The sequence below is a fragment of the Ailuropoda melanoleuca genome, chromosome 1 (genome assembly GCF_002007445.2).
Source record: "Ailuropoda melanoleuca isolate Jingjing chromosome 1, ASM200744v2, whole genome shotgun sequence".
Taxonomy (NCBI): domain Eukaryota; kingdom Metazoa; phylum Chordata; class Mammalia; order Carnivora; family Ursidae; genus Ailuropoda; species Ailuropoda melanoleuca.
In genome coordinates this window covers 14,717,167-14,730,414 of record NC_048218.1, presented here as the reverse complement: position 1 = coordinate 14,730,414, position 13,248 = coordinate 14,717,167, and the positions used below count along the sequence as shown (strand labels likewise).

At 37.1% G+C, this 13,248-nt stretch overlaps 1 pseudogene; it reads right to left on the bottom strand.

The window, feature by feature from the left end:
* LOC100464426 overlaps positions 1 to 13,014 on the bottom strand; it is a 67,069-nt pseudogene extending 54,055 nt beyond the window's left edge.
* Positions 13,015 to 13,248: the final 234 nt, after the last annotated feature.

The following is a 13,248-nucleotide window of genomic DNA, read 5'->3' as shown; positions in this document are numbered from 1 at the left end:
CTTCTCACTGCTTGAGACTGCATTGTACGCTCCTGTATCACTCCTGTTTGTTGTGCATATCGTGTTACTATACTCTTTTCTAATTACAGGATTGTGCATCAGAGCAGAAACCCTGACTTTGGAGGTAGCACTCAATAAATATTTATTTAATGAGTGAGTGAAGGGAGGCACTTCCTTGAGGCAGCGTGGCCCAGTGGGTAAGGAAGCTGGAGTCTGAGGGCTAGGGCCTGGTTCCTGGCTCCACCCTTAGGCAGGTGTGTGTGGCAAGTTATTTCCCTTCAATTTCTTAATCAGTGAATTGGAGATAATAATATATAGCAGACATCTGTTTAGATTATTGTAATGAGTAAATGTTAATAGATGTGAACAGTTAGAATGACGTATGCACAGGACACAGTTTCATTTCATGTTAGCTTTCATAATTATTATAAAGTTAAAATTATAATGAAAATTGTAATTAAAAATCATAATGAAAATTATAAAAAGAATAATGATTTATATTTATTATTGCCTCAACTTTCATCTGGCCACTTAGTAGCCAAAGTAGAAGGCATAGGATTTGGGATGGTCTGTTAGCAATTGTCTACTCAGCTCCTTAAGAAAATTCACAAGAATTGATTTATAAAACGCTGGATTTCTACAATTATGCTGCAAATGATTTTGGCTGTAACATATTATATAGGTATTCTATATTAGAATTTAATATTATAATTATGGAGTATATATAATCTCATATCTTTGCTTAGATTTTACTGTATTCTGACTAAATAGGTTTTAAGGAATTAGAATCTATCGTAGGGTGAATTTTCTGAATTAGTGACAGAAAGGAATCTATATTAAAGGTCTTACTCTGAGAATTATGTTTGAGACATTGTTCAGAAATTGGCTAGAGAAAGGTACAGAATTTTTCCAATAGAAAACACTGGTGAAGAATTTGAAGAAAGCTGTCAGGAAGCTCATAACTTGGAGGAAGATTATGTTTCTCTCAAGTCAACAGTGACGGTGTTGGTTAATATTTCTCATTTTACTGGGTCCAGAAATGAGAGACAAATCAGAGAGGGGAGAAGGGGGAGAGAGGGAGAAAGGGATAGAGAGGGAAAAGAGGAGGGAGAGGGAGGGAGACAGAGAAACTTGAAACTTGGAAGGGATATTTTTCATCATAAATCATAGGGTCTGGCTATAAATCACACTTTTCTTTTCTTTTCTTTTCTTTTTTATTATATTATGTTAATCACCATACAGTACATCCCCGGATTCCGATGTAAAGTTCGATGCTTCATTAGTTGTATAACACCCAGTGCACCATGCAATACGTGCCCTCCTTACTACCCATCACCAGTCTATCCCATTCCCCCACCCCCNCAGCTATGAACATTGGGGTGCATATGGCCCTTCTCTTTACTACGTCTGTATCTTTGGGGTAAACACCCAGTAGTGCAATGGCTGGGTCATAGGGTAGTTCAATTTTTAACTTTTTAAGGGACCTCCACACTGTTTTCCAGAGTGGCTGTACCAACTTGCATTCCCACCAACAATGTAGGAGGGATCCCCTTTCTCCACATCCTCTCCAACAATTGTTGTTTCTTGCCTTGTCTATCTTTGCCATTCTAACTGGCGTAAGGTGGTATCTCAGTGTGGTTTTGATTTGAATTTCCCTGATGGCTAATGATTTTGAACATTTTTTCATGTGTCTGTTAGCCATTTGTATGTCTTCATTGGAAAAGTGTCTGTTCATATCTTCTGCCCATTTTATGATTTGTTTATTTGTTTCTCGTGTATTGAGTTTGAGAAGTTCTTTGTAGATCTTGGATACCAGTCCTTTATCTGTAGTGTCCTTTGCAAATATATTCTCCCATTCCATGGGCTGTCTCTTAGTTTTTTTGACTGTTTCCTTGGCTGTGCAGAAGCTTTTTATCCTGATAAAGTCCCACAAGTTCATTTTATCTTTTGTTTCTCTTGCCTTTGGAGATGTGTCGTGAAAAAGGTTGCTCTGGTAAATCACACTTTTAAAAGAGATCAAAGGTAGTCAGAAGTGATTGCTGGGTCTTTGGACACAAAAGGTGCTGAGAAGCCAGAAAAGCTCTGGGAACCTTAACATTCAAATTAGGAGTTTCAGCATGAATTCAAGTTGCTTAGGCCAGAGGGAAAACCAGGATTAGAATAAGCAGCACTCAGAAATGCTAGAGGTTAGTTACTGAGGTAACTGTACCTGGGTAATATGGGATGATATTGGATGTTTGCGTGTGACCTTAAAAATGTACCTTTTTGTTATTTTAAGAAAAAAATTAATGAAATGAAAATAATATCATATTACATTTTCTTGGACTGAATTATTTCGGTCTGTAGGAAACAGCTTTTTGGACAGTGAGACAGCGTTCCATGTCACACCAGCTATATGAATGGACAAATAGGAGATCGTGCCCTTGCTTGAGGCAGTGTGGATAGTGGTTCACTGCCCCTTGCCTGGGATTCCCTCCCAAGGGTTGAGTGTCAGTTGGTCAGAGAATTGGTATTGTTTGAAGACTCCCCAGGTGATATTTTAGGCGGCCATGGCTGAGATTTTGGTCTAAAGAAAAAGAAGGAGCACCCAATTGAACAGGACATGAATACTTGCTGAAATGAATTATGTACACGGGACTTAAAAAAAAGTCAACGCCCACATCTGACCAGCTTCCACTAAAGAATCTTTCTTTGAACTTGACCCCACTTGAGAGGCCAACTCCTTGCCTCAGAGCCACTTGCCTGAAGAGTAGAGGCTGTTTCCTCATTCTCAGTCCACCTCAAGTCAGGAGTCATGGTCTCTACCTTCCTGAAACTGGTCTTACTGAGCCTCAATAAGTAATTCATTTCAAAGATATTAATATATAATCAATACGTAGTACATTATATAATAATACAGTAACATAATCTAATCAATGCCTTATAGATAAAAATCTTAATAGCGCAAAGAGGGACCTGAAGACCTCCCAACAGTGCTGGGAGTTGTAAGCTGTGCTACTTGAGAACTGATATTTAGGATCTGATAAGATTATAGAGCAGAATAAAGATTTGGAGGTTTCCTTGTGCTGTGCTTCTCAAGTTAGTTTTTTTTTATTTTAGTTTATTTTATATTTTTTGAAGATTTTATTTATTTATCTGAGAGAGAGAGCAAGTGCACATGAGTGGGGAGAAACAGAGGGAGAGGGAGAAACAGGCTCCCTGCTGAGCAAGAAGCCTGATGTGGGGCTCGATCCCAGGACCCTGGGATCATGTCCTGAGCCAAAGGCAGATGCTTAACTGAATGAGCCACCCAGGCATCCCTCAAGTTACTTTTTTTAAAAAAAGCAACACATCCCTTTATTTGGGAAGCCTGTTTGAAATGTCAGTATATAATAAGAGAGGTTGGAGCTGCTTTGCTTGAATGATGATGGTGATGGGGGGGGCAGAACCTGAGTGCTGGGTTCTGTGTGCCTTTCAATCTACCCATCCCTCAGGGAGAGACTTTGGAGATTTACACAGACCCCTTGCCTCTCTGAGAAGCACGGTTTAAAAATAATCCATCCAGTCTTGATCTCTTTCAAATAGAACATAGGACATGCCTGCTGCCTTTCGGAAGCTTCTAGGTTTTGTAAATACGAATACCTATTCATGGTAAAACATTATAGCTCATGAGCTCATATATACCTAATGTTTATTATGGCCAGGCACTTTCCCCCCAACAGTGCTGTGAATGTGACTATTATTACTCTTACTTTATGGATGATGACAGAGAAGCAGGAGATATTATGTCACTTGCCAGTGTCACACAGCTGGGCAGTGCACTTATGAGTTGTGCAATACCCTGCTTGATATATACATGGTGTGTATCCCGTAATCCACTGCGCATACACGGTGTCGTCAGGCAAAGATATTATTTAACCGATAGATCTTTAGAAGCAGTAGCTCATCGTGTTGTAGACACTGAGGGCACAGGAGTGAATAAGACAAAAGGTGTCCCTGCCTTCATGGACTCTGGTTGAGATAGACAATACACCAAACAAAGAAATAGGATGGTTCACATAGGGAATCATGTTATTAAGAAGGTACCGCAGGACGAGGCATCTGGATGGCTCAGTTGGTTAAACGGCTGACTCTTGGTTGCAGCTCAGGTCATGATCTCAGGGTCCCGGGATCCAGCCCCACATGGGTCCATGCTCAGTGGGGTGTCTGCTTGTGGATTCTCTCTCTCTCCCTCTGCCTCTCCCCCTGCTCATGCTCTCTCTCTCTCTCTCAAATCAATCAATCAATCAAGCTTATGCATGACAGGATACAACTGTAGGTGGCTCTGGGGGGGTACATTCTGCTTCAGTAGACATACTAGAACTCACTGCTCAGAGCACTGTCAACGGCCTAGGAACATCACTGTCGTTTGAGAGTTGGTTAGGAAGGCACAATCTCAGGAACTACCCCAAACCTACCCCATAATCAGAACCTGTACTTTAACAAGCTCCCTAGGTGATTCATGTGCGCATAAAAGTTTGAAAAGCACTGAACAGCAGACACCACGTTTCTGTTGCTGGTGGCCGGGATTCACTCTTTCCCTCTCTCCCATTCTCTCTCTTTTTCTCTCTCTCTCACACACACGCACACACACACACTGAGTATATGAATATAAATGGAAAAGATGGACTCTACATTTTGAAATATCATAATATAAAAACAGTCCCCCTTTTATTTGCAGCGTTTTCTCAGAAATGTAGTCATTTAAAAACAGTATTTTCTCATAGGACTAATGATATAATTGGGGCTTATATTGCTGATTCATCATGAAATGATTCATAGGTCTGACCAAAACATCATAAAAGAAAAGCTGTAAGTAAAATTTCTATGTCCCCTTTTGAAATAGTCAATTTAATGCTTCAACTCCAATAAAACAAATGGAAATATACCGTAAAGGTAATTATGTAAGGAACTTTAATTTGCTACAAAAATATATATAGTATATAAAAATATAACTTCAATGAAAATTTGCTCTAAATTAGTATGGCAATTATACGTTTTATTTAAACATTTAATTAAATAATTGTCTTTGCATTTTGAAGGGAAGATTCATAATTGTCCGGGTCATTTTAATAAGCCATCCAGTTTCATTTGCCCTTATACAACCTTTCTCTCTGAGAAAATTTCCCCATAACAAGTAACATTCAAATCATCCTAATTACCTTACAGCTTTAAGAAATTACTGCTCAGAGTACTGATGTATTATTTCAGTAAAGTGTTATGGCATGTTTCTTACTCAAATCATTTAGAAAACTAAAAACTACGCAACATTCCCCTACTTTGCACTGCCCTTCTCCGTTTTCTGAGAGCTCTCGCGCTGAGAAGTCACTGGGCAAAGGAAATTCCGAAGTACTCAAGTCCTTTGAAAGCCAGCTGAACAGTCATCAGTGAGGGCGACCAACTCATCCTAGTTTGCTTAGAACTTTCCCTGGCTTAGTTAGAAAGTCTCAAATGCCAGGAACTCCCACAGTCCCTGGAAAACTGGAAAGGTTGGTCACTCTAGGTCACTAAAGATGAATCTGAAAAAATGAGTTTCAACATAATTATCACAAAATTGTGAGCACAATATTGCACTTTATTTTTCTACTTTCAGTGAAAACTCCAAAAGAGAGTTAAAACTGGATATCGAACAGCAGCAGATGTTAATTCAATAGCATCAAATGAATGGGATGGATATTTGGTGAAAGGAAAAATAGAAATTACCATACCCTTCTTACCTTTCTCAATATCAAGAGACAAGAAGAAGAAAAGAAAGCAGAAAAATAGATATAACATTCACTATTCACTAGACCTCTGAGCTCCAAAATAGAGGTAAATGAAGAAAATAATAGAGTTTCTATTTCTTTTTTTTATTTTATTTTATTTTATTATATTATGTTAATCACCATACAGTACATCCCCAGATTCCGATGTAAAGTTTGATGCTTCATTAGTTGCGTTCTATTTCTATTTAATTTTACTAAAACTGAAAAGTTTCTATTTAACTTTACTAAAACTGAAAAGAAACCCTTAAAAGTATACACTAAGCTTTACTGGTGCATAATATACAGATTAATACCAGGGTCTTCAATGGGTCAATAAGTCTGAGAATGTGTGCTTTCTGGAGAGAAGAAAGGTCAATAGAGGTTCCTTCCACCGTTGGTCTATTTTTGAGAATTGGGGACATATTATCAGTTACATGCTACGGGAAGTCATTTTTGTGTTAATTTATAAAAACAAGACCTTCAAATATAGAATGTGTAACACTTTGTATTGGAGATGGAGTGTATTAAGCAGCTTTTGTTGTATAACAAACCATTTCAAAACTTAGTGGTTTAAAACAGCAACCTTTATTCTTTCTCATGATTCTGTGGGTGGGCTGAGTGGTTCTTCTGGTCTGAGCTGACTCATATGGAGTTGCATGGTTTAGGATACCTTCACTTACAAGCTGGCAGGCTGGGGAGTGGGGCAGCTCAGCTGGGATGACCCATCTCTGCTTCACATGGTCTCTCTCCTCTGGCAGATTAGTCTGGGTTTCTATATCTGGTAATCAGTGAAGAGCAAAGAGCAGGAAAGAGAGAGGAAGCCCAGCGCTCGAGCACTTTTTAAGCCTTTGCTTGCATCACCTTTGCTAATATCCCATTGGCCAAAGTAAGTCACATGGCCAAGCCCAGCTTCAAAGGTTAGAGAAAAATACTTTGCTTTTTGATGGGAAATTCTGCAAAATCACATGGCAGGAATGGGCAGAGTTTATGTCTACTTAGCGAGCAATCACAGAGGTGGAACTATTAAATCATGAAAATATCTTGTAATGCAGAGAAGTTCCTGGCTTAATTTCAGCCAAATAGTTAAAATACGTATTAAAAGATAGCATGCATAATACAAACAAGACAAATTTCTCTCTTTTCTTGGAAAGATAAATGGCTATTAGAACCATGCTATGTAGCACATATTTTTGACAAATAAACACACTTACTTTGTCCCTTCAAAGTAAATATGACATTTCAACAATAACAAAGCACCTGTTTTAAAAAGAAACTTGTGGTAGGTAAAAAGCCTTTTGAAACAGTTGTTTAAAAATACTTACAATGTGAAATTATTTTGTGCCAAAAATGGATATTAAGATTGTTCAAGTAAACCTAAGATATACCCACTGCTTGTAACTGTGCTTCTTAAATTGTGCTTCTTAAAATTCACATATTCAGGGATATACTAAGAGGAACAGACTGACACAAAATAGATATGTTCTGACCAAAGCAACTTTAAGGTAATAAGTGCTTATTGTAATTTTTTTTCAAAGATTTTATTTATTCATTTGAGAGAGAGAGAGAGACAGAGAGAGAGAGCACGAGCAGGGGGGAGAGGCAGATTCCCCACCGAGCCCAGAGTCCCACGTGGGGCTGGTTGTGGGACTCGATGTGAGCTTCAGTCCAAGGACTGGGAGATGACGACCCACCCGGAGGGCAGAAGCTTAACCGTCTGAGCCATCCAGGCACCCCAAGTGCTTATTGTTATTTTGAGCTGCTATTGTTTACAGGAATTTGTTTACAGCAATAGATACTTAATACAAAGTTAATTGGTTATTGTTCTTTAAAGCCATGCTTCCAGTGATTATTTATTTTCTTCATGCTAAGCGCTATTGTTCTTTACAGCCATGCTTCCAGTGATTATTTTCTTCATACTAAGCACCTTAATGGTCATGTTAATAATAAATTGTTTCAAAATAACTCTTTGCTTTGTTATGTTTCACTGTTTGTATGCTATAAACATTTTTCAAATATCTCTATATGACAAAGAGTTTTGCAATTTTCATAGGCCAGATAATGTAAGTGACAGGGTTTAGATTTAACATCTAACTAAACCACAACAAGCTTTCCTTAGGTATATTAAAACTGTTACTAAAAAAATAACAAAAGACTTAAATTTAGGATGACGACAAGTTATTGAATTCATACTCAAACCTTCTGAAGGTTTTTAAAAAAAGATTTATTTTATTTATTTTAAAGAGAGAGAGAGTAGGGGAGAGAGGTAGAGGGAGAGGGACAGACAGTCTTAAGCAGACTCCCCACTGGAGCCAGACTTGGGGCTCAATCTCACCCCCCTGAGACCACAACCTGAGCTGAAAGCAAGAGTCGGACGCTTTTAACTGACTGTGCCACTCAGGAACCCCACTTCTAAAGGTTTTCCTTATTCTCATTTTTTTGAATTGATTGTTTCAGTTAAAACCTCTAAATTATTCATGGCCATGTCTTACTGGAAGTCTTAATTTCTAGAAATTATTTATATAATGAATAATAGCTGCCGTTTTTTGAGCACTTACCCGGAGTGAAAATTGCGCTGAGAACTTTATATTCATCCCTTCATTTAAATTAGAAGAATTAGAAGAGCTAGACCTACAGAAAAGAGGGCAATCACCAGCAATACATTTATTTTTAAATTTAAAAAAAATTTTTTTATTATGTTGTGTTAGTTACCATACAGTACATCATTAGTTATTGATGTAATGTTCCATGATTCACACCAGCAATACATTTTATTCAGAAAGTAGGACCAAAAACAAAAAGAAAAAGAGAGAGAGAAATATAAAATGACATTACTTATGTCTTCCTTCCTCTTGATGGTTCTTTGAAGAGCATTCATACTTCTTCATTAAAATATTTCTTTTTATTTTATATTTCATTTTTCTTTTTGAAACACTTAAAGCATTTTGTCACTTAGCTGGCAGCCCATTAAATTTAAAATATATCTCGGGGCGCCTGGGTGGCACAGCGGTTAAGCGCCTGCCTTCGGCTCAGGGCGTGATCCCGGCGTTATGGGATCGAGCCCCACATCAGGCTCTTCCTCTATGAGCCTGCTTCTTCCTCTCCCATTCCCCCTGCTTGTGTTCCCTCTCTTGCTGGCTGTCTTTATCTCTGTCGAATAAATAAATAAAATCTTTAAAAAAAAATAAAATATATCTCACCTTAATTAGAAGTAAATTTGTAGTTTAAGTTTGAAAAATTATCTTTATAATGTTAATATTTTTAAATATACAGTGAAAGCTTAAGATTTTTTAGCATAGTAGGTAATAAAATTAGAGTTTGGTAATTAATGCTAAGTTCATGAGTGAACAACTTTATCATGAAAATAAAAGAATCATAAAAGATGAATCTCCCTTCTAAAATTTAAAGTACTATTTTATTGCTCTTAATCATTTATATTTTCTCAACTGAATGGTTCTGTTTTTGAAAGAGTTATAACTATGTTGAATGTCATAATTGTCTAACAATCATTATATAATTTCTAAAGATTGCAACTGTTAACATCATTTTAACAAAAATCTCCTAATTTTTTAAAAATTTATTTTTCATGTTGGATATTCTCAGAAGCATGTAGCACAAAGCATTCATTTTTCCTGGGAAGGTTGAGGAAAGTTCCAATCAGGAGATTATTTTAGAGCTGGTTCTTAAAAGTAAGTGATCAGCAAGGTAGAGGTAAATGGATGGTTTTGGGCATGATGCTCTTGAGGGTGAAATAATAGCAGGTAGCAAAACAAGGAGTTGATTTTCTGAATACTAGTAACAGACAATTATAAAATAAAATGTAAAAATGATACCATTTATAATAGCCACCAGCTATCAAAATATAGGAAGAATAAATGTAACAAAATGTGTGCAAGACAGTTGATTTTTGCATCTTAATCTTGTATTCTGTGACCTCATTAAATTCATTTACTAATTCATGTAAGTTTAAATTTTTTCTTACAGCTTTCTGCGTAAAAGACATATCAATTGTTAATATAAAGTTTTGGTTCTATCCATTTATTATTACTTTTATTTATTTTTCTTGTCTTATTGAACTGGCTATTACCTTCAGTGTATTGTAAACTACAAAAACACTGCAGAGAAAGAATGAAATATGTCTAAGTAAATGATGAACTAGATCATGTTTGTGTATTGGAAGATTCAAGATTGTTAAGATACCCAATTCCTCATATGATTGTAATAAGAAGACACATGTGTATACATTTGTCACAACTCACAGAGCTATAACCTTAAAATCTGTGCAGTTAATTGATTATATCACTAGAAGGTTGATTAAATGAAACCAAATCCAACCGAGAGATTGAAAAGGCAAGCCACAGGATGAGAGAAAACTGACAAGGACATGTATCCTGAATATATATTTTAAAAAATCTTCCTAGAACTCATTAAGGAAATACAATCCAATAGAAAATGGCAGAAGACTCAACCAAAACCTCACATATCAGAATTTTGAAACAGTTGATACATTTATGAAACAGTGTTTAACATCATGGAAATGCAAATTAAAACCACAAGGAAATATTACACACTACCAGAATGGAAAAACTTTAAAAATTGATGATGCCAAGGGTTTTGGTGGACGTGAAACAATAGGAACGCTTGTACCAGTGGCAGGAACGTACACTCAACTTTCATTTTGGAATGTTGTTGGATAATATCTACTAGGGCTGAAGCTCTGCACAGCTTTGACCTAGAAATCTCACTCCTAGTTTTATAACCATACAAATGTGTGGGTAATTTCACCAGAAAACATTTACAGGTATGTTCATAACAACTTTATTCATAGTAGCCCCAAACTGGAAATAATCCACATGCCTACCAACAGTAAAATGGATGCATACACTGTGGTCCATTCTTCATACACGGCCATGGAATGTGCATATGATTGCTACTCCTAAAAACAGATGGATTTTGCAAAAATAATGCAGAGCTAAAGATGCCAGATACAAGATCATAGACCCTACAATTCCACTTACATAAAAGTTCACAAAACAGGTAAAACTAATTTTCTGTGTGAGGTTTTAGAACAGTGATTATCTTTTGGGGGAAATGGGTAATTATTGAGAGACAGTATCAGGGAGTCATCTGGGGACTGGAAAAATTCTATACATTGATCTAGATGGTGGTTAAACAGGTATATTTTCACTTTGTTAAAATTTTAAGCTGTCCACTTATGATTTGTGCATTTTTCTGTTTGTATGCTTTGTTTCAGTAAAAGGTTTATATTAGATTAAAATTAAAGGACTAATGAAGGCCTGAGGCAGTGAGAATAGACATGGCAGTGTGTGGGGGGACTACTTGATATTAAGGATATTTCAGAGGTAAAATCCATAGGGTTTGGTGATTAGTTTTGAGGAAGCCAGAGGTAACAGATGGGGACAAGATAGTCTGGAAGAAGGCAGTTGATTAATAGAGATAGAATTATCAACAGTGGAGGAGTTTGAGGTGAGGAGTAAGATGGGGTGATGTGGGTAGTATGATAATAAGATGGAAGTACCGAGTTAGGAAACTTCGAGAATGTGAAGATGCCAGGAGGTCATTGAAAGTACAGATCTAAAGCTCAGCAATAGCTTAGGCATGGTGATATTTTCACCATTATCATATAACATATTTAAGTCATCCTTTTTTATGGATTTAATCTTGACTTCATTCTATACTTTAATATATGTAAACTTTACCAGGATGCCTGGGTGGCTCAGTTGGTTAAGCGTCTGCCTTTGGCTCAGGTCATGATCCCAGGGTCCTGGAATTTAGTCCCATATCCGGCTCCTTTCTCAGCAGGGAGCCTGCTTCTCCCTCTCCCTGCTGCTCCCCCTGCTTGTGCTCTTTCTCTCTCTCTCTGACAAATAAATAAAATCTTAAAAAGCCATTTATCTTTCACATTTCTAATTGCTCCTTCCTTATATATAATCTCATATGTTTTTGAATTGGTTGGGTGGAGTTTTCTTACTTCACATGACTTCCTGAATAAAAACTCTTAATAGTTTTGAATATGATTTTAGGTATTGTCTCCTTATTTTGACAACATTTATGGTTGTGCAATCAGTCCATTCTAAATTTGTTTGGGTTGTATAGTTAGTTAAAATGCCTTTTTTGTGCTTGAGATTTTTTGAGTTTCTTGCATGTGTATGTTTATGGTTTTCATCAAATTTGGAAAAATTTCCAGCCATTATATCTTTAATTGTTTTTTCTTTCCCTTCCTTTGCTTTGGGATCTCCAATTACATGGACCTTAGGCTGCTGAGGTTGTCCCACAGTTAACTGATGTTCTGTTTATTTCTTTTCCCAGTTGTTTATTCCATTTCATTTTGGATTGCTTCTGTTGCTGTGTCCTCAAATTAACTACTTGTTTTTTCTACAATGTCCAATCTGATGTTAATCCCATCCCACTGATGGAATTTTCATTAAGACATCATGTTTTCTTTTCCTAGAAGTTGGATTTGGGACATATTAATAAGCCACATTTCTACTTAAAACATCTAATTTTTCTTCTATCTTCTTGGACATATGGAATATAGTTACAGTATCAGTTTTAATGTCCTTGTCTACTAATTCTATCATTTGTTTTCCTATAAGTTCTGGATATTTTTCTTTTGATTGGTTTTTCTTTTCTTATGGGGTGTCATATTTTCCTGCTTCTTTGTGTAGCTGGTAATATTTGATTGGATGTCATTCACTGTGAGTTGTATCTGTTGGGGTGCTGGATATTTTTTATTCTCATAAATATTCTTGAGTTTTATTGAGATGCAGCTGTGAAAACAGTACGATTGTTTCAAAACTTGCTTTTAAGCATGATTAAGTGATACCAGAGCAGCCTTTAGTTTTGGGCCAATTTTGCCCCACTACAGAAGTAATAACCTTCTGCGTATTCCACCCAATACCCCATGGATGATGAGAATTTTCCATTCTGGCTTGTAGAAGCCTGTAATATTCCCAGCCTTCATGAGCTCCAGTGTTTGCTCCTTCTGCTCCGTTTGGGTGGTTCTTACCCCATCCTCCAGCCTTTTCCTCACATACGTGCACTGATCATTATTAAACTGAGGACATTTGCAGATAGCTGGAGTTCTCTCTTTATGTAGCTCCCTCTCTTCAGCATCCTGCTCTGTGAATTCCAGCCGCCTTGGTTTCTCTAGACTAACAGCGTCTGCTCTATCTCCAACTCCTCCACTCAGGTTGACTGCCAGGCTGCCCCTGGGTTCCCCCACTCCAGGCATTAGTCTAGACCACTCCTAGGACTCAGCTTGTGTGTGTCCCCTCTCTCAGGGAGCACTGACCTATGTTGTCAGAATCCAATGTCTAAAAGCCATTGTTTCACATCGTTTTTTTTATTTTTTGGCTGTTTCTGGCGGGAGGATCAATCTTGTTCCTTTTACTCCATCTTGGTCATAAGCAGAACTCCAGATGTCTTTTCCTGCAAACATTTTTTTCCCTCCCTTTCTGCTTTCTTC